At 40.4% G+C, this 21,275-nt stretch overlaps 1 protein-coding gene across 2 annotated transcripts in view; it reads right to left on the reverse strand.

Moving 5' to 3' along the window:
• The window catches only part of ADAP1 (ArfGAP with dual PH domains 1), a 169,561-nt gene that overhangs the window by 145,147 nt on the left and 3,139 nt on the right, over positions 1-21,275 (reverse strand). The window contains exon 1 of one of the 2 annotated variants that reach the window (XM_074206130.1): positions 885-3,139. The exons of the other annotated variant lie outside the window; for it this stretch is intronic. The gene's annotated coding sequence lies outside the window, so the exon portion shown is untranslated. Of the gene's footprint in view, positions 1-884; positions 3,140-21,275 lie in introns of those variants that run through there. 2 annotated transcript variants of the gene reach the window in all.

Consider the following 21,275-nt stretch of genomic DNA (forward strand, 5'->3'; position numbering starts at 1 on the left):
AAAAAGATGGTATGAACTGTTCTCTACCAGGATACATTATTCACTTCCTTCCGGTCCAGCCCACCTCCTCCAAGAAGCCTTCCCCACGATGCTCCTTCATTTGCCACACATGCTATATTTCTTCAGAACCTATTCCTCACTCTTCAGGATTTGCTCAGGTCTTCTTGCTGTCTTTTCTGTTTGTCTCTGCCTCCCCAAGCAAACAATAAGAGATATGAGCTTTTAGAGCCCCCTCCCACCCCCACACCTGTTTTACTGACAGGCTCACATCCAGCACCACCAAATGTGGAAGACAAGCCATTCACAAAATCAGGCAACTAGATGGCACAGTGAATAGAGCACTGGCCCTGGACTCAGGAGGACCTGAGTTCAAATCTGGATTCCAACACTTAATAATTGCTTAGCTGTGTGACCCTAGGCAAGTCACTTAACCTTTGTCTGCCTCAGTTTCTTCAAATATAAAACAAGAATCATACCACCTAGGGTTGTTATGAGGACCAAATGAGATATTTGTAAAATACTGAGCAGTGTCTGGCAAATAGCAGGCCCTTAATAGGCATTGGTGATACAAATCCAAACAATGAAGAAGAAGAAGAAATGAAATACAACATTTTCCCCTATCACTGGGTAATTTCAGTTTTCCACCAGAATGTTGCACTCCTCTCCTTCTTGCTCTCCAAACTGGCCAGCCTCAGACAAAGATTTGGGGGAACAGTTTAGGTGGCTCTGGACAATCAGAGAATAAAAGTTTCAATCTTGTCTTTGCTGCTTGTTAGCTCTGAAATCTGTGGTTATTCACCTAATCTCTCTGTGCCCCCATTTCCTAATCTGTAAAATGAAGTAGGGGCAGATTATCTGGGACATCCTCTGTCCTTGCAGCCTACCTGGCCAGATTTCTGTTCAGCAGTGGGGAGACAGGATTAGATTTATGCAATGGTACAGATCCCTATCTATGCCCCAGCCAGAATGTCAGTCCTACCTCTTGATAAGGAAGTATGATGTCACAGTAGAAGGAATGTGGGGTCTGGAGTTAGGAAGATTTGAGGTCAAATCTGGCTGTGTGACCCTGGGAAAGTCATTTAACCTTTATTTGCTTCAATTTCCTACATTGTAAAATGGGAATAATAAAACACCTACCTCCCAGGGTTGTTGTAAAGATCAAATGAGATTTTTGTTTTGGTAATTTAGTCATTTGAGTCTGACTATTTTGGGAATCTTCTTGGCAAAGATACTAAAGTGGTTTGTGCCATTTTCTTCTCCAGCTCATTTTATAGATGAGGAAACTGAGGGAAATAGGGGTAAGTGACTTGCCCAGGTTAATACAACAAGGAAGAGTCTGAGGTCAGATTCGAACTCATGAAGATGGCTTAGTGCAGCAGGAAAGCACACTAGCTCTGGAGTCAAAAGCCCTGGGTTCAAATACCAGTTCTGAAACTCATTAACTATGAGACCTTAATCACTGAATCTCTCTGGACTTCACTTTTCTTATCTGTAAAATGAGGGACTCTAGATGACTTCTGAGATCCCTTCCAGTTCCAGATCTAGACACCTATGAACTTCTCTTTATTTATTCTTTTTTTGTTTATTTTGTTATTCATTGTTCTAAGAGAATTTTCCTGGGGGCATTGAAAGGACCCACAGTATGACCAAAGGTCATCCAGGAAGCATATAGTACAAGTAGGAGGACTTGAACCCAGTTTAGCAAGAATACTGGTTCTAGAGTCAGAAAACCTGGAATCATATCCTTCTTCTGACGCTACTTGTAAAACTTCGAGCAAGTCACTAAATCTTCCTGAGCCTCAGTTTCCTCATCTTCAAAACGAGGGCCTCTGAGGTTCAACCCAATGTCCTTCATGGTCCCCCACCAGGAGGGTACAATAGGATATGTACTTCCCAGGCAAATAATTGGAGATTTATCAGGTTCACCAGTTCCTGGGAAAGAGAGAGAATGTCTAGGCAAGTAATTCAGGAAGTGAAGAGTCTGGCACTCAGCCTAAATCTGGCTCTGAATCAACTACCTGGCCTGAGGCACCTAATGGAACCTCCAGATCTCTACTTTTCCACCTGCCAGAGTGTAAGGAAAAACCCAACCCCCAGAGGAGGGGCCAGGCCAGGTTAGGAAAAGTTCAAGGTAATCTGACAGCATTCAGGGCACAGCCCTGGGTGACACAACAGACCTCGGTGACTGCCCAGGCAGAAAAATTTTCTTTGAGGAGTTCAGAATCTCTTAGGAACAGGACAAATGACATGAGGTAACAAAATGCAATCTATATCCCAAAAGCTGAATTACTGTATTGCAGAGGGGAGGCATCTTGGTACAACATAAAAAAGAGCCAGTTTTGGAATCAGAGAAGAGATGCAAGTTTGAATCCCAAATTCTGTCATTTACTGCCTCCTTGGGTGAACCTGACCAAGCCACTTAATCTCTTTCCTGGCCTCAATTTCCCCATCTGGAAAATGAAGAAGTTGAACATGGCAGTCTTTAAAGTCTTCTAAGCAAACACGACATCCATAGTCCTATGCTTGAGTGACCTTGAGTAAGTCACAGCTCTCTTGGCCCCAGTTCCCCATCTGTAAAATTAGCAGTTTGAACTAGATGAAACCTAAGAGCCCTTCCAGTTCTAAAACTAAGTTATGACATAGTGTGAACAAGCAATCCAATGGACTTCCTTAAGGTGATGACTGTATTAGAGCCAGGGACATGAATTGGCAGAAAAGGAGATTATAGGAGAGGAATGTGCCAGGTCCCAAATGGTAGAATGTCTAATTTAAGTTCTTATATTGGCTGCCTAGTATGTCTATCCTACATGGTAGATAAGAGGATTGAGCCCTGAATTCAAATCCAATCTCAGACACTTACTAGTCTTGTGACTCTGGACAAGTCAATCTCTGTTTGCTTCATTTCCTCAACTGTAAAATAGAGAGAAAAACGGCACCCACCTCCTAAGATTGTTGTGAAGACCAAATGAGATAATAGTTGTAAAAAGCCATGAACACAATGGCTGACATCTTCCTTCCTCTCTCCCTTTCTTCCTTCTTTCCTTCCTTCTTTCCCTCTTCCCTCTCTGTGTCTTACTTCCACCTTTCCTTTCTTTCTCTCTCTCCATTCTTTCCTCTCTCCTTCTCTTCCTTCCCTTCTCCCTCTCTCCCCTTTCTTCCTCTATTCCTTCCTTTATCTCTCAATCTTTCTATTCCTTCCTTCTTTCCTCTATTCTTTCCTTCCTCCTATCCCTTTAACTCTCTCCTCCTTTCTCTCTCCTTCCCTCCCTCCCTCCCTCCCTCCCTTCCTTCCTTCCTTCCTTCCTTCCTTCATTCCTTCCTTCCTTCATTCCTTCCTTTTCCTTTCCTCCCTTTCTTCATCTTTACCTGTCTTCCATCCTTTCACAAATAGATTTGGCAGAAGCAAAGTCCAGAATAAGATATATGACTGAATATCATCCTGCTGCTAGTCATGAACACACTATCATAAAAACAATTAAGAAACTACACAGGGAAACCTGCAGAGACACTTGGTAAACTCTAGCAAATCTCACCAGCCCAATAGACTTCCCTAGTCGAGTCTCTTACCAGGTGGGCCTAGCCACAGTCCTCCTTGGCCCTAGCCACTCCCTGCCTATTTGGATTCCAACCACTGGCCTCAACTCCCAGGCTCTGTGGAAACTTATGGCCAATGCCAACATAAGCTGATGACTCTGGCTGGGCCACACACATCAGCAAGGCTGGGAGAAAGTAACCAGAGAGGAAAGATAAAACCCAACACAAGTACAATGCCTTGCTACTTTATATCCAGTAACAGATGCAAGTATTTCCATGGGGCCTGGGGTGGATAATAAAAACAAGGATATTAGAGCCATTCCTGGAGTATGGGCTTCAGAGCCCAGAGAGCTCTGGGTTCAGGTTCCCCTTCTCAGACTTCCTGGCTGGGTGAGTCTGGCGAGACAGCCTTAGCCCAGAGAGGAGTTCCTTATATCAACAAAACCCAGGTTCAGTCTCTGCCCCTGAGGAGGCTGACAAACCATCAGCCATCCTGGGGTCAGCCAAAGGCCTAGATAGAAAGAAAGAATCCTGACGGTTTTCTCAGAAGTATTAGATTCAACCTAACACTTGAACTCTGACAAGTTCAGCTGCCCAAATTGTGTCAGCCCTAATTGTGGAATTATCCAAACTGTTCATTTCCAGGTAGGGGGTCAAAAAATCTTTCTCCATTAAGGGTGTCACTTCTAGAGAAAAAAACTGATAGCCCATGTTTTGTGAGATAATACAAATTTTTAAAAAGGAAAAATCTCACTCAAATAAAAACTTTAATAAAAGAAAAAAAGGAAAAATCTAAAGTATCACAGATAGCCTAATGGGAAGAAAAGAGAGAATTGATAAATGAAATCCACAGAAAACATTTTAGCAAAGGGTTTGACCTCCTCCTCACCTTGGACCTTTATAAACCTCATCAACTAGAAACACCAAGCAATGAGCTATAGGACCCTCTGCTAGGGGCCAGAGGAACCAGGAGAAAGGAAGGAAGTCCATCATCCATTTTGCTCACTGGATAATGCTCAATATACAGAACTAGATTTCATTTCTTATCAGCCATCTCAGGGATTTTGCTCCTAACCAAATGATTGACTGTAGCCCAATATCATGGAATCAACCTGTAACTGGGAGTCAGGAAGCCTGGGTTACTAGATATAGCTCTTCCCTTTTCTGGAATTCTGAACAGCAACTTCAACTTTTAGGACCTCAGTTCCTCTTTGATAAAGCAAGGGGGTTTGACCCTCTGATGATCTCTGAAGTCTTTCTCTACTCTGTTCTTTCAGGAGCAAGGAGCACTGGTTCTGGACTCAGGGAACCTGACTGGCGACCCATTCCATAGTCCTTAAAGCTGATGGGATTGCTTGAGTTAGTGAGTTAGAAGTGGTAGCAGACGGAAAAAAATCCACTGGGTATCCTTACTGTCTGGTACCAATATGGTGAGTCCCAGGGAGGGAAAGGCTGCCAGCCTGCCAAAAGAAGGGATGAATCAACCCAGGCCAGAAAAACAGAGCAGTTTAAACTTCCATGCTGATTAGTATTGGGATCAGATCCATAGATGGCTACTACCCTTCCAGGGTTGGCAAAATAGGGAAACTAAGTCTCAAAACAAAATATGACAATGTGAATAACAAAATAAAATGCAATAATGAAATAAAATAAGATATGAGGACTAAGTCATCTCTAAGGTCCCTTTCAGGTCCCAATCAAGGATACTCTCATGGTACTCTGCATCAGTACAATACAGGAAGCAGGCCATGGAAGGAGAAAAATGAAAAGCTAGAATTTCCCTGTCCTCCAGAAGACACTTACATTCTTATTGGAATGAAAGGCAAGGCTCATACTGGAATGCAAACCACCAAAATTTGTCAATCAAATGTGGAAATCTAGGGAACATACCCTAACAAGGAAGAGTTGGGGAAGGGTCCCAGTACCTGCTTGCAATTTAGGAAGCATCTGGCCCCTAGGTCAGAGAGAAAACAATTTCATCTAGGATCAGGACAAGCAAGGGCATCTCCACTTTACCACTCCCTAACAGAGGACTCCAATGAGATTTCAAGGAGTACATCTCTTGGGACCAATATTTTTTATTTAACTGAGGATGGGTAATCTACTCTATGCAGGGCCTGTTGCCAATTTTTTTTAACAGTAGGAAGATTTCTCAGTTGTCCCCCACATGGTCTGGCCACTGTGGGCTCAGGAATTCAAATACATTTTCAAAAAACCTAATTAGGAAGGTAAATCTGTTGCCAATGAAATAATAGCAGCACTTCACAAGTACAAAGAGCATTATTAACATTTGCAAAGGCTTTTCATTTATTTCACTGGAGCCTCCCCAAAATCCAGAGAGGCAGGTGATATTATTATGCCCATTTTACAGATGAGGAAATTGAGAACCAGAGAAGTTCATATGATTTACCCAGATTCTCTGGGTAAGTCTCTGGGGCAATACAGCAAGCCAATCTTTCTGAATCCAAGTTCAGTATTCTTTTGAAACAACTAAATAACAGGGGACAATCAAATCAGCCAATAAACATTCATTAAACACTGATGATGGTACCAGGTACTGTGGTAAGCATAGAATTCCAGATCTGGAGTCAGGAAGACTTGAATCCAAATTCTGCCTCAGACATTTATTATCTCCGTAACTCCCAACCAAGTGAATGAGCATCTCTCTACCTTAGTCCCCTCCTCTGTAAATTGATCATAATAACAGAACCTACCTCTCAGGGTTGTTGTAGGTCTCAAATGAGATAACACGTATAATGATACAAACCTTAAAGCATTACATATATATGCATGTCTATGTTTATGTCTATGTATTTTACACACAGATATATGCACACACATATATTTTCTTGCTATTACTATCCATTACACTTCAATACCTCTCATGTAAAACTACTGAGAATCTTATACTATTTCTACTCACCATTAATGCAGAAAAACAGCATTTGATTGTAAAGAATAGTAAAGGTATATGAGTTTTGACATTTGTTATCCTGGACCAAGCAATTTATTTATTCTAGATCAAATTAATACATAGAGATCCTCTAGTTATGGTTTTAAAGATGGTCCTTTCTCTTCCTTCCAATGTGGTATATTAGCAAGAGTGTTCTGCTGGGCTAGCATATTATCTGGGTGACTTTGGGTAAATCATTTATTCTCCCTGAGTCTTGGTTTCCTTCTCTGTAAAATGGGACTGCTGGGCTGAATCATAGGATTCCAGATCTGCAGTTGGAAGGAATCTTAGAGGCAATCTAGCCCAACCCTCTCCTTTTACAGAAGAGGAAGCTGAGGTTCAGGAAAGTGAAGTAATTTGCTCAGTGTCACATTGCTAGTAAATGGCAGTGGCAGCATTTGAACTTAGACTTCAAAGTTAAAGTGCTCTAAAAGTGGCCGAATTACACTGGGTCCTAATGTCCCTCTCTTTTTCTATATTGTATCATCCACTGTCCCTACCAGAAGAGCAGGCAAAAAATGAATGGCAAAATTTTTACTAGGGTCCAAATGGAGAATATGAGTCTAGAAATAATGGTCAATTCTCAATTATTTGTACTATAAGGCCAGCAATCATGTCAAAGCTATGATTTTGTTTTCCATTGGAAAGCCCAGCACCTAACTTTTATCATTTGGGGCTGTTCACTGAAGCAAATAATCTTGCTGGTTTCCATTTTACTTGCAGGGAATTCTTAGTGTTCCAATTCTAGATATTCATGCCTCAGTTAGAAGTACTAGAAGAAGTCTGTCAAATGCATTTACCAGAAAGCAGCCCGACACAGTCACAATGGACTTGAGACACCAGACAACTGATGAGTACAGGGTCAAGGTCAACAGTGTTAGCAGTGTGAGGGAAAGCTATAGTTTCCTAAAGAGACTAGCTAGCTGGAGGCTAGACCCTTGGCAGCTTCTCTCAGCAGCCTGCAAAGAACATTTCAGTGGTGGTTAAAAGTCCAATATGTTTCATCAAAGTATGAGACCATAGGATTATCTATATAGTGATTTGAAGGAGCAGTATGATGGGGTGAAGTTAAAAGGACCAGGAAGATTTGGGTTATGTTAAGTTTGCTGTGTGATTTAGGGCAAATCACTTAAACCTCTCTGGGCCTTAGATTCCTCCTCTGTAAAATGAAGGTATAGCCCTTTAAAGTCCTTTTCAACCATAATTATAATTCAAAGATCCTTCATCTGAAAATTTCCACCCTTGAATGGTGGATGCTTGAAATTCTACCATTAGTGATTCATTCCTTTGGATTAAAGAGTCATCTTCTTCTTATGATTCTCCTTTAATAAATACAGTCTGATGATAGAGTCTTTTTGTATCTGGTGATGAGTCATTTGTGGCTCAAAGAGATATTTTCTCCAGACTCAGATCAATCATATCTTCTCTACAGAGCATCACTGTGAGTCAGGTGTCTGGGATGCATGGTGATGAGAGAAGCTTCTGCTGATGCATTTGAAGTCTGAGCTGTATTCAAGATAACATTTAAAAAAAAGTGGTCTTTCCTCTCTACAAAGTGCTTGTGGTGGCTCAGGAGACACTTAGCTAAAAGGACTATATACCTCTCTCCATCTCTGTGTGTCTCCCTCTCTTTGAATCTGTCTCTTCCTCTCTCTCTCTCTTTCTCTTTGTCTCTTCCTTCATTTTGGTTTCTACCTGTCTGCCTCTCCTATTCTCAATCTTTGTCTCTTTTACCACATATAAAATAAACATCTTTTGGTTTAAATATTTCTTCAATTTCTTCTCTCTCTCTCTCTCTCTCTCTCTCTCTCTCTCTCTCTCTCTCTCTCCACACACACACACACACACACACACACATTCAAAGGTCTGTTGGAGGGGTGTTCAGTGGGGAGGAGACTGAAAGAGGAGGAGTGGGAGAAAAGGCAGAAGGCAATTCTTTTTTTTGTTTGTTTTGTTTTTAGGTTTTGCAAGGCAAATAGGGTTAAGTGGCTTGCCCAAGGCCACACAGCTAAGTAAGTGTCTGAGGTCAGATCTGAACCCAGGTACTCCTGACTCCAGGGCCAGTGCTCTATCCACAGAAGGCAATTCTTAAAGCAAAACTAAACTTTCTGATACTTTTGCTTATCATGATTCTCACATTTCTTCATTCAACAAACAATTCTTATGTATCTCCAAGCACTTTGCTAGGAGTAGAAGAGGAAAGGGGGTAGATACAAAGATAAATAAGAAAGCCTTCCCAGTCCACAAAGATATGACAATAGTCCTGCAACATCTTTCAATCCAGGACCATGGAACACTTTATAAGTGGTCAATTCCATCACAGGGCACCTTTCATATTTACCTAAGATGAATACCAAGGCTTACAGAGTTTTATCACAAAATAATCCATGAGTCAGAGCTCATCTTTGAGAGGATGTATTTCCTAATAACTGTTAGGTTCTGACTTGCTTTCTTTTAAAAAGAACTATTTTTATTCCTATATTTTGTTTTCCCATCACCATAATTTCTGACTCTATCACTCCCTTGAATTTCTAAACAGTAAAATTATCCCTTGTGACAATGAGAAATAAAGAGAAAATAAAAATTAGTTCAGCAAAACTAAACAACATATCAAATGAATTTGACATTTTATGCATTGTTCCATACCCAGCTCCTCACTTTTGCAAAGAAGAGGTACAATTTTTCTCTCCTTCTTGGGTCTGTTTTCCCTTTAAATAAACAGACACAGACATAGACACAAACATGCACAAAAACCCCTCTAAGTTTTTCTAGGAATGTGAAAAAATGAGACATAGGCAAGGATCTCTTTGTCCTTTGACAAAGGACATGTTGTTGTTGACATGCCCCTGAGATAACAGTAAGATTTGGTCAAAGACACTCCTGATTGCCTCTCATCTCAGACTGATCATATGAGAAAAGTGATCAGTCCTGAAACAAAGATTCCACCTAAACAATGGGTCCCTCCATTGCCATTTTATGTAAACCTGCTGAGGGCATGGTCTCCTTGCCAGTTACAGTATCATGCGGAGCTACAAGCTCAGTAAATACCTGAGGGTGACACACATAGATCAAATGGGAAATGCCAGGTTTGGCAGTTTTCCCCATTCTAAAATCTCACCTGATCTTCTCTGCAATGAACACAGAGGTACCTGCCTCTGTGTACAGGCTCCTTCAAATGCCCCTGAAAGTCTAAATAGTTAAAAGAGGAAAAGGGCAGAATGTATTCAATAGTGATTAGGGCTGATTTATTTGAAGCCCTGGTCTAGGGTCCACAAATAAAGGGAATTGGGGTAAAATCAGGGATTTTTATCTAGGATTTATGAGTCTGTGTACAGATATCAAGGCATCCTTGAACTTGGATAGGAAAGAAAATTACACCTGTATTTGAATATAATTGGTTTCCTTTGTAATTCTATCTTTTATTTTATGCTTTAAATACAGTTATCTAAAAACAGTCTTCTAAGAAGGATTCATAGGCTTCAGCAGATGCACAATGGAGGGATGACATTAAAAAAAAGGTTCAGAATTACTGGACTATTGTGGGATTTCTTGCCACACTGATGACAGGCAAAGACAATGAATGACAAGCCTTATGGATCACAAATCTCAGGTCCCTGGACCTGCTTATGGGTGGTGGTGGGTAGGGAAGATGACCTTGGATTTGACTTGAAAAGTCCCTTTATCCCTCCAAACAGTGCCCTTGTTGCCTTTTATAGGGCCTGACATTCCCCTTAAGAGATATATTTCTTTGTTTTTAGAAGGCTTTTCAACCTTTAAAAGCTCCCTATTAAAATCTAAATAGTCCTGGGAGAGAGAGAATCTTAAAAATCTTAGTGGTAAAGAACAGATAACAAAGCCTTCAAAAATAGGGTACCTGAGAGGATCAGAGAGTTTAGATCAGGAAAAAACTCTGAAGGTCATCAATTCAACCCCTTCATTTTACAGATAAGGAAAGTGAGGCCCAAAGAGGTAAGATGACTCACCAAAGGTGAGTGGCAATCAGGATTCAAATCCATATCCCCTGGTTTTAAATCTAGTTCTTTCCATAGTGCCACATTTGTTTTCCTTAAGAAGGTTTTCAGGAATGGGAAGTATATTGAAAGGAGTGGTTGTGGGTGGTGGAAACAATCGTAGCTCACAAAGCCCCTCCCAAGCCCCTGGTCATTAGTGTCCAATATTAGATATCTTTGGAAATTGCCTTATATTTTTGTACATATGTTATGATTCCTGACCCTATCTACAGGTTGCATACCTACAGAATATAAATCCTTTGATGTCAGGCATTATTTCTTTTAATCTTTATCTCTAATACCTGAAACTGACTGAGCTTGAAATCTGGAAAGCTCATCTTCCTGAATTCAAAACCAGTATCAGACAATTTTGAGTTGTGTAGCCCAGTCAAGTCACTTAATTGTCTCAGTTCCCTCATCTGTAAAATGAACTAGAAAAAGAAAGGGGAAACCACTCTGGTATCTCTGCCAAGAAAATCTTAAAGGAAAAGTTGGACAAGACTGAAGATGACAAAAAAAGGCTCTTGCACATAGTAGGTACTTAATAAATGGTAGCTAAATTGTTCATCTGAATAACTTATTTTAGGATATTCATTATTCTATTCAGTTTCAATTCCACCAAGCTTCATGATTTACAGTTATGTGTAGAGGTCTTGGATTTGTTGTATAATACATGCTTGAGACAGTACAATTTGATTATATTGATATTCAGCCTCAGGGGGATACTCTGAATTTGTTCAAACATCTAGCTTCCTTCACATCCAAATTCAGAAGGTATTACTTAAAAAAAGTTGTCTGGGCACGCACTTCCTTTGTGGTTTCATAGAGAGTATGGGACATGTCACTAGAAGACACGAGACCTGTGTTCATTCCTACACTGCTACTCACTGGTTAAAGTAGATTAGAATATAAGCCCCTTGAAGACAGGAGTTTTTGTCTCTTAATGCTTGGTACCTAGCTGGTAAGTCCTTGATAAATGCTTGTTAAATTGAATTTCTTGCAATTCTTTCTAACTCAAAGATAAATGATTCAGCTTCTGAGAAAACTTTATCACTACTGCTTTGCCCAGTCCAGGGAAACCTACAGACCCTTTTCTCAGAAGAATGTTTTAAAATGCATCAAAAAAGGTAACAAGGAAAGTAAACCAATTACAGAATGATGTGATTAACAAATTCTGTGAGATAGTTGCATTATTTGAATTTTTATTATATCTTTCCACTTAGTCAATTATATTTTAGGTATAATCATAAATTTTGAATAGTCTAAATTCAAATAATATGACCATTTCACAGATTCATTGTGTTGTATTACTTGAGACCTAGTTATATGATAAAAATAATTATCAAACTATGAAATAGACAAACTTACCAGAAGTTCTGGCAGGAACCCGTAGTCCCTGCTGCTGGGGAGGCTGAGGCTGATGGATAGCTTGAGCTAATCCTGAACTGTAATGAAGCTAAAACCAAATGGATATCCCCACTAAATTCCACATCTGAATTGTGGGTTCCTAAAAATGGAAGACCACCAAGCCAGACAACTGACCCAGGTCAAAAATGAAGTAAATTAAAACTTCCAGGCTGATCCACAGAGAAGTGAGGCTACTTACTAACTATGTGACCTTGGGAAAATCATTCCACTCCTCTGAATTTTAGTTTCAGCATCCAATTCACCAATAGAGATGATTGGATGGATGTGCAGCACAAGCCTATATATAATCCCTGACTACTATGACTGAAGTATGTCTGGAGTTCAGGATGTCTGAGACATAATTCAGGTGGGTGTTCACACTAGGTTCTGAATTAATAAGGGAATTCCCCTCCTGGGAATAAGGGGTCATAGATTGTCTAAGGAGGGGTGAACTGGTCCCATTTAGAAAATGGAGTAGGTCAACACTTCCATATTGATCAGTTAGAACTGGGCCTTTGAGTGGCTCTGAACTTTCAGCCTAGGTGAAATAGGGAGAAGGAAGGAAGGGAAGGAGGAAAGGGGGGAGGGAGGGAGGAGAGGGCAGAAGAAGGAGTGAAGAGAGGGAGGGAAGGAGGGTTGGGGGAAGGAGAAAAAAAGGGAGGGAGGGAAGGAATGAACAAACAAAGAAAGGAAGAAAGAAGGGAGGAGGGAAGGAAGGAATGAAGAAAGAATGAAAGGAGGAATGGATTGAGGAAGGGAGGGAGGGAAGGAAGGTAAAAGGGATAGAGAGAGGGAAGAAAGGAAAGAAGAAAGGAAGGGATGAAGGAGGAAGGGAGGCAAAGAGAGAAGGGGAAAGAAGGATGGAAGGAAAGAAGCAAGGAAGGAAGGAAAGAAAAAGGAAAAAATAGTTTATGGACTTCAAGTAAATTATTTCTCTCCCTACCATGCTTCCCTCTTTACCATTCCCCTAAACCCAAATTCCAAATAATAGGAAAATCATTTAACCTTTCAGGGCTTCAGTTTCTTTATCTATAAAATGAGGGCAGTTGAACTAGATTAGTTTTTGAGATACTATATATGATACATATAGATTTCTATTCTTTTACAATAGTTAATTACTTTGTATATTATAACTACAACACATGTATTATATGTACTATATTATAACCAGACCATATAAAGGAATTAAGCATAAATAATAAGAATAAGAATAATAATTAACATTTCTATTAGTTAGAACTAACTCCAAACCTAAAACTCACTCCCGTCAAACCATATTGCTACACTTTGTATTTTCCCCCAGTGCCCAACACAGTATTGTACATACAGTAAGCATTCAATAAGTGTGTAGAACTGAACAGGAAGCAGAGGTATAAAATTATTCCTGGATTCTTAATAAAATGGCATATATATATATATATAGATATAGATATATATAGATATATATGTATATATCTCAATGGCATGTAAATCAGGCAGGAAATGAGAGACAAGAGAGCACCCTGGCATCAGTGAGAAACACAATAGAGGGATGGCTTAGGGTCATACAATTTAGAGGCCAATGGCTCTACATAAGCATCATACATATATAATTATATCAATAATATAAAACAAACATTTATAACCTAATGGGGAGATAAGAAACACATACCAATACTATTGGTGGTATAGCACTGGACCTGAAGTCAGAAAGAACTTAATTAAAATCCCATCTCAGAAACTTAAAATAGCTATATGAGCTGAACAAGTCATTTTACCCTATCTGCTTAAGAGTCAGAATACCTATCCATTGTATCACGTAGAATGTGCGTTCAGGAAACAGGAAATAATTCAGTTTGACTATAGCAGAAGAGGTTTTCTAGGTAGTTCTAGAAAGGTTGAGTTGATCAAAATTTGGAGAGCTGCTGCCAAAATAATGAGTCCGGGCTTTGCTCATTGGGCAAGGTGTTCCCACTGACCACTTTTTGATCAGGGAAGAGGTATGACCATAGTGGTATTTCAGGAAGCAGTTGTATTCATCATGGTTGTCCTAAGTCATCAAGAAAAGGTTAAAACACATGTCTGATGAATTCTTGTGACCAAAGACTCAGCTTTAATAAACTTCTTCTGTCAAATAGATAATTCCCAGTACACAGGGAAGCATATAGAAGGATTTCCATTTAAATGGTTAAAACTCAAAAACTGTTAGTTCTTCAAGAGATAAGCTTCAGTTATCTGGAAAATTCACTTACTTGGAAGAGTTTACCCTGCCCTCCCCCCCAATACATATTTCACATCCTTAGGGGATTACAACTGAACATTTAGCTGACTGACCAATCAATATATAATACACAAAAAGAGGCAAAAGATAGTCCCTACCTTCAAGGACCTCACTATCCAATGGAGGAAATAAATGAAATGAATATAAATATGCACATGAAATAAGTATGCATAAACAAGTGATGTATAAGATAAATAGGAATTGACAGAAAAAGACACTAGAATTAAGAGGGGCTGGCCATGGCTAATGTGGAAATATGTAAAACACAATTGTAAATGTTTTCCCAGACTGTTCACCACCATGGTGAGGGGGGAGGGAAGGAAAGGTGGTAGAAAAATGCTGAATTCAAACTTGTAGCTGGATGATTATTGAAAAACTACCATTGTATGTAATTGGAAAAATAAAATAAAATAAAAAAAAGGGTTGGCGAAGGCTTTCTGTAGAAAGTGGAATTTTCGATGGCACTTTAAAGGAAGCAGGAGGTCAATAGTTGGAGAAGAGGAAGGAGATCAATCAGTCAGATAACTGAAGCTTATCTCAGTCAACAAGTATTTATTAAGCTCCTCCTGTGTGCTAAGTATTGTGTTAGATTCTGGGTAGGCAAAGAAAGGAGGCAGATGCAGGAATAAATGAACATCATCCTACTGAATGATTCCATAGGATATGGGAACATAAAGATCAGGAAAGGACCTAGTATCACCCCTTTATGTGCCAGATGAGGAAACTGAGGGTTTCTATAATTCTGTTAGCTGCAACATCTAATAGATGAATCTGGGCTTCAAAGTGTCTTCTTCCTCTGTAATTTACCCAGTCCCACTTAGTATAGTGTCTGGATTTACATAGTAGGAGCATTATCAATGCTTTTTGACTAACTTATTGAAAGTGTCAGAAGAGAGATACAAACCCTAGTTTTTGATCATAAAGCCGATGTCCTTTCCTGAAGGTACCAAGCACATGCTTTTAGGGAGACAAGAACACCACTGAAGTTCTTAGATATGCATCTAATATATCTGAGGACTGCACCAGAGGTCATCCTAACAGGAAATGGAAAAGTCAGATTGGTGGGAAAAAAACAGGGGAGCCACCCTCTGCTAAGCAGCATTTCACCTGTAATCTTGACCTTGATGCTCTTGGTGCAGATTTTCTCTCTTTCATTGCCAGGAAATGACCCGTATGGATGACTCCTTTCACTATTATACACTCCCAGGATTCCTTCCCCTCCCATACTCCAAAAATGGCAGCTGAGGTACAAAGCTAGGAGAGCCAAGGAAGGGGAGGGAAGGGAGGAGAGGAGAGAAAAGGAGAAGGAATGAGAAAAGAAGAGGATGAAAGGAAAAGAACAGAGATGCAAAGGGAGGGAGGGAGAGGAGAAGAGAGTGAGTGTGCCCTAACATTATAGAATGGGAAAAGGGTGTGTTCTGGGGAAAGCCTTTGAGTCCCTTTTTTCTTCTACCTCCAGTCCTGTATACAATTACAGCCCTAAACTATAGGTACCTCCCCTTCCTGCCTGTCAGTAGGAGAGCCCAGCCTAGATAGTTTGCCCTCCCCCCCACCCCCACGATGATTTTGATCTAGCCTGGGGTTTAGTTTAAGGGGATCAGATCAGATCAAAGAGTTCAGTAGCTTTTTCAGTTGAAACCCTAAAGCAATTGGGTAACCTAACAAAGCCATCACCAGAAAAAAAAAATCTTTCCCCTTTTAACTACCCGTACAAAAGAACTGAGCATCATATGCATCAAATACTAAAAATCCAAAGCCGTGTGTGTGTGTGTGTGTGTGTGTGTGTGTGTGTGTGTGTGTGTACACATGGAGAGTGGTGAGGAAGAAATCCCATATTCATTCCTTTCTAGTAAGAAAAGTCAGAGAATAGCACATCTTCCCCCCCCCCCTTACACCAGATTCCAGTATTTGCTGTAGCTGATTCAGTTTCAGTTTCCAATCAGATGGATTCAGCATAAGCTGAAGTCCCTATCAGATAGATCTGGGGTGGAAAGTGTTTTCCAGGGAAACCGAGAGGCCTCCTAACATACCAGGCACATGATTTAGAAAAGGCCACCCAGTTTGATAGGGTGCCACACGTGCTGGGAACTAGACATGAAGCCATTGCTAATATGGTAATTCAATATTGAGAGGCAGAAAATGGGCAGAAAATCTCTCTAACACAGCTCCTCCCTGGAAGTCCTGAGCAGGCAGGGTCCTGCAGTTCTCCCACTGGTAGTGGAATTCAGAAACTTTTTAATTCAGAATCTGGAATCTTGGGGTTTTAAGAGTTGAAAGGGCCTCAGAAATCATCTAATATGATTTCACTGAAGAGGAAACCCAGGCCCAGAGAAAAGTGACTAGCTCAGAGTCACAAAGCAAATTAGTAACAGAGTCAAGACTGGAGTTCAAGAATCTTTATTCAGCTATCTTCCCACTGCCCTATGCCACTTTGTCTTCATTCGAATCAGTGCCAATTCCTAAATGAAAGATACTCTAAGTCATCAAAACATTTCAGGGGAGACACTTTAACAAATTCAATTCAAACAAATACTTATTAAGCATCCATTAGATCCTAGATACTGCTCAGTGCCAGGTAATGAGGAAAGAAAATAAAAAAAAAAAACCTGTTCTTTCCTCAAGTAGTTAACATTCTAGTGAGGGAATGGAATAATGTACATGGAAAAGTAAATGCAAGTGATATGCAAGTTAACACAAAGTAATTTTAAGATGGGCCAGGTAGGTGATGAAGAGGATATAGTTCCAGGTCTGGGCTCAGGAAGACCTGAGTTCAAATGCAGCTTCAAACATGTACTAGCTGTGTGACCCTGGTTGAGTCACTTCATTCAATTTACTTCAGTTTCCTTGCAGAAGGAAATGGCAAACCATTTCATATCTCTAATAAGAAAACCCCAAATGAAGTCATGAAGAGTCAGTCAATAAAAAAAACTACTGAACAACAACAAAAATTAACAAAAAACAACTGGTCCAGTTCAATCCATCAGTAAATATACATTAAGTATTATGTGGCAAATACGGTGTTAGGAGCCAGTTGAGACAAAGGCACGGTTGGTGTTGGTAGGGCAAGAAAGGGGAGTCATTGTTAGTTCTAATCTTTTACCTCACCCTAAAATTTGCTCAGACAGATCTGCCCTGAAATCTGAGGAGAGTTTTCTCTGCACATCTGGAATGTGTCTTGTGATTGAAGAATAACTGAAGAATAAAGTAATCCCAGGAATCAATAAAGGTCTCAAAGTGGGCAGTAACCAAGCTAAATTCTAGAGCAGGGGGTTGGATCTTAACCTGGGATCTGTGGATAGATTTCAGGAAGACTGTGACTTGAATGGGAATAAAATCACATCTTTAGTTCAATGGTAATTAGTTTCCTTTGTAATCCTAAATATGCAATTAAAAACAACATTATGGAATGGTGAAAAACTTAATCTCTCCTACTGGGGAAGTTCAGGAGGGTGGGTCACTTGTGTTTGGAAGCTCTGAGCTGCTCAAGCTGATTGGATGATTGAACTAAATTAGGCACCAATAGAATGAGACCCCTGGGGATGTGGGGCGGGATCACCAGAATGTCTAAGGAGCAGTAAGTCCTCCCAAGTTAGAAAAGTAGAGCAGGTTAAGGCTTTAGTGCGGATCGATATTGGGATCAGAGCCACGAGCAGCTGCTCTACTTCCAGCCTAGGCAAGATGGGGAGAGCCAGTCTCAAAACCGAAGAAAACACATTCTCCTGAGGAGGGTCCTTAGGCTTCAGCAGGCTGGCAAAGGGGTCCATGACTCCCCCAAAAGTTGAGAATTCCTACTCTAAAGGAAGCTAGGAATCACAAAAGCAGATGTGAGGAAGGGATACATTCCACAAATGGGGGATCACCTTGAATCAGAAATATACTGCAGCCTCATCTCACTTACTGTGTTCTTTTCTATTCCTCTCCTCTGGAAATCCCCTTATCTTTGACTGAATATATGCATGCATATATGTGTATATATGGGCATGTGTATGTATGTATATATGTATGTATACACAGACATACATATATTTGTGTGTACCCACATACCCCTCCACCAAAGTTCTTGGCAGTAGCTAACCCTCCCTGCACCCCCCAAAATCACACAATAGAGGGGACCACCTACTCTACCAATGAGTAATATATCCGTCCCACTTTAAGGAATCCTTTTCGATATTTGAAAAGGGCAGACAAGCACATCAGGGACTGATGGGGGTGGATGCTGTCTCCCAGAAAGCATCAGGCAGAGAGGCACAGGAGGAGGGACATCTGGTGAATCCTACTTCCTTCCTCTGGATTTCTGATGTGAACCCCCTCGCCCAGACAGCATTTACCTCCAGAGCATCTTACACAAAAACAGAGAACTGGGCAGGAGACCACAGTACCAGACTCTGCCCAGAGGTGAGCCCTGGGGGTGGAAGCCCTGGATGCATTCTTTTGCTGACGCACAATGCAGCTCATTCCATGAGTCAGCCCAGTTTACTGCATAAACCCAAGTATCAAGGGCTGGGTTTCCTACCGCCATGATTATCACAACTGCTAGGGGGAGGAGAGGGACATAAGGTGAACTTTGCATCCTCTTAGGCAAAAATAGATTAATCAAAGGTGCAGATATTGCCCCTCACGGAGAAAGGAAATGGGCTGAGTAACTTGCATGCACAGAAGAAACAGTTTCCTAATAGCAAATGTATACTTGTTCAGGTACAGAATACAAAATCTACCTGATTGAGTGTCCCTTCAATGAATTTAGGCCAAAGACATGACCTGTTTGCTTTCCCCTTCATCTCAGTCTCCCATATTGGCATGCCATACTCTTTGTTTTTGTTTTTGTTTTTTTTTAGATTTTGCAAGGCAATGGGGTTAAGTGGCTTGCCCAAGGCCACACGGCTAGGTAATTGGTGCCTGAGGTCGGATTTGAACCCAGGTACTCCTGACTCCAAGGCTGGTGCTCTATCCACTGCGCCACCTAGCTGCCCCTGCCATACTCTTTGGACAAGTTGAAATACAGTTTTGGGGGGTAGTGAGGTGGTGGCAAGAAGAAATGGAGAAATAGGAATTTCTGCTAAGTTTGTCTCTGGGTAAAATCTAAAAATTGATGAGGGCCTGGCTTCTCATCAACACACAAGTGAATCAGACAGACTTTTTTTTTAGGTTTTTTTTTTGGGGGGGGGGCAAGGCAATGGGGTTAGGTGGCTTGCCCAAGGCCACACAGCTAGGTAATTATTAAGTGTCTGAGGCCGAATTTGAACTCGGGTACACCTGACTCCAGGTAGGTGCTCTATCTACTGCACCACCTAGCTGCCCTCAGACAGACTTTTAAAAATAAACCTCTCTTTCATCTATCTGTTCTGCTATCAACTTTACTTTCTCTGCATTCTTAGTTCTCCAACTCACCCAATTTCTACCACTCTAGATTTTGATGGAGGAGCATTGTAGGGTAGGGTAGGGATGCCTAAGTAGAGCCCAGTATTGGTATCTCCCTCCCTTCCATCTACAAGCTTTCCCAAGGCTAAAAATATGTTACACAACTCTCCAAAAGAACACCTTGAGATCTTGCACCATTTGGTTGATTCTCTCTCTTAATAATTATTTTGTGGCTATGAATAATGTTCTCAAGATATATTCATTTCACCCCTGCTAGGTCTAGTTCCAGGGTCACTGCTAAATGTAGAATGTCCCAAAAGTCTTAATGCAGCTTTAAGCAACTAAAGATTTAAAACCACAAAGATTTTTGAGACATCATATATGGATCTCTCTGTGTGTATACATTTAAAAAAACAACAATTTTTAAATACATTTACTTAGACATATCAAAGTGAATTTCGCCATGTGTTTATTTTATTCCCTCCTCCAACTCAGATCCCAAAATTTCTGCCCCCTAAACTCAATAGCTGGGAGGATGATGGGATCACAGACCTACAGCTGAAACAATCACATAACAAGGCAGGAAGGGAGAAAGTTCGAGATAACTTTTTCTGGGGTTGGGAAGGGGAGGGCACACTCTCATTCAAAAGAGGTCAATGGTCAGGGATTTTATAACAAACACTGTCAGGATTGTGTGACTCCACTATACCCCTGTGAGTTTGGTTTGAGATGGCAAGGATCAAGAAGTTAAGTTAGAAGAAACCTGAGACCTTCTAGTCCAGAGGAAAACTGAGGTTTAGTGACTTGCCCAAGGTCATACCACAGGTATTAAGCATCAGAGATAGGACTGAGGCTCAGGTCCTTTGACTCAGCAGTAGAGCCATATGTAGTAAAGTGAAAGCAGGATGCATTCTATTAGAAATGATGACTGATTTACATGTGAGAAGTAAGTGAGGCAGAAGACAAAGGCCATGCATGCATGACTAGATAAGGGGTTGGGCTGTTCATATCATCAGAATGAGGAATAGCAGAAGAACAGCCCAGGGTTGGTTTCAGTGATATCCGCAGAATAGTAAAAGAATGAGAGCAAAGCTTCCAAGACATTGGGCTCATTTTCTATGGAGGATTTATGGAAAGTCATAGAGAAGAATCACACACAGATGATTGGTTGCAATCTATGCCAGTGAGTGATATTCCCAATAAAATTACAGCATACATACATACATACATACGTAATATATATATTCAAGTATATGTATGTATAAATGCATGTGTATGTGTTTAAGTGTACACATAATATATAATTAATTAAGAAATAATAAATATATGTATATGCAGGTATATAATGCATCATGTATATGTACACAAGTGTCTGTGTACATGTATATTTAGATCATTCTGAACAGGTAGAATTTGGCCTGCATCCTTGAGCCTACTTGGAAGTGTGTAATCACGATACATGCACATTTATGTGTATATTTATATATTTATGTGAACATAAGATTATATATATATGTGTGTGTGTGTATATATATATATATATATATATATATATATATATATATATATATACATATATAAATACACAGCTACATGATGACAAAGTGGGTAGAGTCCTGGACTTGGAGTGAGGAAGACCTGAGTATCACTTATTACCTGTGTAACCCTGGTCATATCCCTTCACCTTCCTCATCTTCAGTTCCTCATCTGCAAACAGGATAATGGCACCTATCTCCCATAGTTGTTTTGAGGC

This window comes from Macrotis lagotis, chromosome X, assembly GCF_037893015.1.
Source record: "Macrotis lagotis isolate mMagLag1 chromosome X, bilby.v1.9.chrom.fasta, whole genome shotgun sequence".
In the NCBI taxonomy this organism is placed as follows: Eukaryota; Metazoa; Chordata; class Mammalia; order Peramelemorphia; family Peramelidae; genus Macrotis; species Macrotis lagotis.